This window comes from Triticum aestivum, unplaced genomic scaffold, assembly GCF_018294505.1.
Source record: "Triticum aestivum cultivar Chinese Spring unplaced genomic scaffold, IWGSC CS RefSeq v2.1 scaffold96745, whole genome shotgun sequence".
NCBI classification, from domain to species: domain Eukaryota; kingdom Viridiplantae; phylum Streptophyta; class Magnoliopsida; order Poales; family Poaceae; genus Triticum; species Triticum aestivum.
The window spans coordinates 1836-7438 of NW_025227687.1; the positions used below are offsets into that span (position 1 = coordinate 1836).

General features: G+C 47.0%; 1 pseudogene; it reads right to left on the reverse strand.

The window, feature by feature from the left end:
- Window positions 1–1173: 1173 nt before the first annotated feature.
- On the reverse strand, window positions 1174–5353 carry LOC123172810 (receptor-like protein EIX2; annotated as a pseudogene).
- Window positions 5354–5603: the final 250 nt, after the last annotated feature.

Genomic DNA, 5603 nt, shown 5'->3' on the forward strand with positions numbered 1-5603 from the left:
TGTGAGCAAGAACTGATCTTGAACCAAGCGTGGACACTAGGCAAGGCTTTACGATGTTGTAGTGTGTCCTTGATACTTATCTGATGCATGGCCTATTTTTTTCACTCCACTATATAGCCTTGGTCTTACCTGATCTGAGCATGACCTGCTTGTTTGAGTAGAAGCTTTTGTTCAACATACCTTGCAGTAGTATGCATGTTTATGATTTATGCTTTACCATGTTACCCCCTAGTTGTTACCTTTGGTCATTACATTGTTAATTTGGTTCGGGTACACTATGTTATTAATTATGCTATGTGTGATATGAGATAGTAAGTTAGGAAGGAAACAGTGGAAGGCCATGTTTGAGCGTATGGTGTTTCGTTCCACTTGAGCCGACTAGGACCCGAGTTCTTGTGATCTTGGTCCAAGAATGAGCGCACTAACCGCACGAGGGCCCTGAGAATCCCCTCGACCGGTACCGGAAACTAGAGACTTTTCCAGGAGCCACAACATTGGTACTATAGTATGTTTCTTACGCTAGAGCTACTAGGAGGTTGGGCTCGATTAGGGGTTGCAACCCTGGTGGTTCACCCTTACCATGGAGCTGATACAAGGGGTTGCCTCATTTTCGAGTGCCAACCACCTTGGAATCCCACGTATCCAATTGATGTCGTGGCCGGACTCTCGAGTCGAGTGTCCACTCAATCGGGTGGTCTCCTGGACTTTGATGTAGCTATCGGAGTGTCATGTTCAGATCTTCCGGTTCATGCCTATAATGGTCCAACAACTGGTTTTGATGAGCGTGCCTAAAAGGGCTCGACGTGCGGCGCCACCGCCTCGCGCCAACTGCGCCGGACTGGCCCAATGGCTACCGCACATGGGAGGCACCGCTGCGGCAACACCTCCTCCCGGGCAGCTGCAGCTCTGCCTCTCCGGGGAAGGAGGGGGCAGGGGCGAATTCCTCGGCGACCGCCACACTGCCGGGATCGCCAGCTCGGGCCGCGACGAGTGGATTTTGTGGGGAATGTGAGACGAGTGAGGGCGAGAGAGAGGAGTGGGGTGAAAAGAGACCGTGCTCTTCGTTCGCTGGGTTCGATAGTACAACGAACACCTCTAGAAAAACGCGTGGCACCTTAGTGTGCATCAAGATTCGTACTGGGTATCTAGGGAACGTCAAAGATAACATTTCCATTTTTTGTTGTGGGAAAAATACATACGATTTATTTAATTTGATTATAGTATAGTTGTAAATATTTATAGAATATATATTACTTTTCATGCATGTCCGCAGAAATAAAAACAGTAGTGGAGATCAGTATATAAGGTATTTTCCCCTGAAGCTATGCGCCCAATTTCCAATTGAAATTATGCGAAACAGAAAGACGGGAAAGAGACAAAAACAGAGCAGATCCTTAAAAAAAAAACCAGAGCAATGTTACTTTGCCCATCGTCACGCCACCTCCGTGTTCTCGTCTATGGCTCCCCGCTCGTCGGACGGGCGACCGCTGTCGCTTCCTCACCGCCGACCACTACCTGCGGCCGCCACTAGTGCCGCACCGCCACCAGCGGACCACCCTTTTTCCTTGCTGGTCACTTAGGATGCACTGGTCACCAGAGCGGGGAACGGCGTGCCCGCGTCCGCCAACTGTTCGACGGAATGCTCGGCCCGCTGTTCACCGGCGTGGTGACGTTCGGCTGCCACACCAATATACGAACGGGAGGAGCAGCTGAGGACGACGCCCGCTCACTGTAACCCTGCGATCAGAGATGGTGGGCACCCGATGCAGGGCAAGTCCTGTCCGGACGGTGGGCATTCATTCCTATAACCAGGTAATGTCTCGATCAGAAGTCTTGAAACTGGAAGGGTTCATGCAATAATCTCTCACCTGCATAATTGGCACCCGTGCATAGAAGGCGTAGCATCGATTCATAAGTTGTTGCTGTAGTTTAGAGTGCATATCCATATGCCTGGGATTGGTTCGATATGGCATATACAGGGCTGCAGTTTTTAAATGTCTTAACTTTTACAAGACTATATATATGCTGCAGAACTGCAGTTTTGCAGGATTTTGTACTAGTTCACTGATTACAGAAGAAAACTTGTGGAAACTATTCAGCAAAAGGTCCTTGTGCAATTGGAGTCCTGCATAGCAAAAGTCTTGCATGTATATATAAGAAGAATTATCCAACATTGACATCTTTATTTAGACAAAAAGCTAAACAAGACACACGACTTAACACATATTCTGTGTCCTCCTCACCCAGCCAGATCAACATGGAGCTCCCATTCTATTGCTTGTGGCACGGACATTGTCTCCTTCAAGAAATCGGCTTATTCTTCATCTGTCTTCCTTGTGAAGCTTGCCCACTTCACAACCACATATACATAGATTCTGTCACACAGCTCATCAAAGAGTTGAAAATAAGCAATCCTCCATGTCTTCTTGAACAGGAACGTGCAAAACACACTCCAGAGCCCCGCTACAAGTCCCAGCACAAGACCAAAATAGAAGGTCAGTGACTCAAATTCCCGATTGCTGCTTCCAGGATGACCATGGACAACCGTACCATTTCCTGAACAATTCTTCTGAAGAGGAGGCCCGCAAAGTCCGTTGTTGCCAATGTACATAAGTGCTGGGTTGTCGGCACTAAGGGTGTCAAGTTGGTGGCCTGATGGTATCCTTCCAGACAAACTATTATAAGACATGTTCAAATAGCTCAGAGATGTCAAACTTGACAAGCTTGATGGGATTTCACCGGAAAGCTTGTTCTGAGAGAGGTCAAGAGACTCTAATGACCGTAGGCCGCCAATCTTGGTAGGAATGTTTCCGCTCAGGTGGTTTGATGACAAATTCAGATTTATCAGTGCATCAAGGAAAGAGATATCGTGGGAATTTCACCAGTTAAGGAGTTGCCGGATAAATCAATGCTCACAAAATATGCAAGGGTGCCACCATATTTAAGCTCTTGCCCTTTTGTGATTATTGACAAGATCGCTCCAAATTGACCTGCTACAGTTACTGAACCCAAGCCGGCTGGACCAATACTTTCGCTGGATATAGGCATGAAGCCCTTCCGGGTCATACCTGTTAGGTTTGACAAATGCACAGGTATAGCACCAGATATGTTATTTCCTGATAGATCCAAGTATTGAAGATAACTGAGAGCCGTTATTTCAACTGGAATAGTCCCAGAAAACGTGTTGTGACTTAGTCGCACAAACTGTAATCTTCTGAGCTCTCCTATCCATGTTGGTATCCTTCCATAGAACTTATTCCATGCAAGATCAAGAAACTCGAGATTCTTTCCATTGTGCAGAAATGTTGGGAATGTATCTGATAAACTATTGTTGCTTAATAGTAGGTATGATATGGATATGTTCTCAAAGCACTGAGGAATTCCACCCTCCAAAAGATTGCTTGATAAATCTAGATCTCCCAGCATTTGTAGTTTACACATAGATTCTGGAATGCTACCACCAATTTGATTTGAATACATGAGCAATGTTTGCAGTTCCACAGCTTCAAGATTTGATGGTAGTGTTCCTGAAAAGGAATTGTTGGAGATGTCGAACACGGTGATATTTCCTGGGAACGGTGGTATTGGCCCTGTAAGCCGGTTTGAACTGAGGTAGAGTTCTTCAAACGCCATGTCATCTAGATGTGCTGGCAAGTTGCCACTAATTTGGTTGTCAGACATGTCGAGGTATGTGACTCGTGAAAATGTAGACCAAAACCAATCAGGAATCTTGTCCACTAGAGCTGTGCTGGAAATGTCAAGTTTAGTGATTTCTTGTTGCCACTGAAGCCAGGCAGGAAACAGAGGACCCATTCGGCAAGATGAAAACAGCGCAGACTCCAGCCTGAAGGGAGGAAGCCAATCGGAACTACTTCAATCTTCAAACTATTGGAAGACAGGTCTATGTTCTTTAAACCTTTTAGACCTGCAAAATGTGTTTCCTTGATCACACCACTAAAGTTGTTCTTGCTTAGGACCAAAGAAGTCAGATCACTAAGGGCACCAATTTCAGATGGCACAATACCACTGAAGTTGTTGTTGCTTAGATCCAAAGAAGATAGATTAGTTAGGGAACCAATTTCAAAGGGTACGCTTCCACTGAAGCAGTTGTTCGAAAGGTCAAGGGCAGCTAAGCATGTTAAATACCCAATGCCCGGTGGGATACTTCCGGTGAGGTTGTTCTTGTTGAGTTTAAGTCTCCTCAAGCTGCTGAATGTACCTATCAAATTTGGCAATGTTCCAGTTAAACTGTTGTAGCTGAAATCTAGCTCTTGCAAAGATTCCCATGCGCATTCTGGCAAACCCCCCATCATGACTGCTATATCTCCATTTATTTCATTATTGCTGAAGTCTAGAATATTCAGACTGCAAAGATTCTTCAGGTTTCCTGTCACCATCAAATACTTGTTCCAATTTTCTGACACGTCAAGGACTTGAAGGGATGTCATGTTTCCTAGTGCGTCGGGAAATTGGCCGGATAATCTGTTGGCCTGAAGATTGAGGTACTTGAGGCTTGTGGCTTTCCAAAACCAACTAGTTGCTATTGAGTGGTCAAAACTGTTCCAGGAAAGATCAAGCTTCTCAAGTCTTGTGAGATTGAGGTATGGAAGCGATTGGTTTGCGCTCTGAAGCGAACAATCACTGAGACTGATAACCCTTAGAGACGGGATCATGTTCAGCGTATGAGGCCAGTCATGTATCCCAGAGAGATTTATCCCTCCGATGCTAACGTGCTGTAGCAAACGAAGGTTTGTTAACCAGGTGATGTCATCAGAGTACATCTGAGAGCGACTACCAGCCTGGCCGATGGACAGATACTGCATCTTGGACAGGTTACCGAGCTGTGGAGGCACCCTACCGGTAAACATCGTTAAGCCGGTGAGGTTGAGGTATCTCAGGTTCCTCATCTGGCCCAGGAACACAGGAAAACTGTCATTTGGCCCTGACAAGCAGTTCATACTGAGGTCCAGGTGCTCTAGATGCTCCAAGGAAAGCAAACAGACTGTTACCTTCACATGGATCCCCGTACAAGTCCGGGTTTGGAGAGCGGAGGCGAAGCCTGATGACATGGCCGGTCTGGTTGCTGCAGTTGACGCCTCTCCACCGGCTGCAGTCCTGGCCACGCCACGAGGCAAGGAGGCCGGCGGGGTCACTTGTGATGCCCTCTTTGAAGGAGAGCAAGGCAGTCCTCTCGGCGGCGATGCAACCACCACCATGGGAACTCGGGGGTTGCGGCGCACCACCCGTGAAGAATGAACTGGCGCTTATGATGATCAGGAGGAGGAGGCTGGCTGTGCGATGCATGCTGGAAGAAGAACAGTACCTTGCAGAGGATGCTAGTGGAGAACTGGAGATATTCGGGTCTGGTTGGTGCTAGTTGACGAAGAGACCATATGACCCAGTTACCAAAGGCAAGCAGAGTGGGGCGAAGAGACCATGATGACCCAGTCACCAAAGGTGATGTTGACTGAATGGACCGTTGCAATTGCACCCACGCGTTGCTGCCTAGTGGGCTTCTTTCTTGTCTAGTGTGAACTCTGAGAATCTCGAGGTCGAAAAGGAGAAAGAAAGGAATGGATGTATTGATGTATTTTCTATGTATA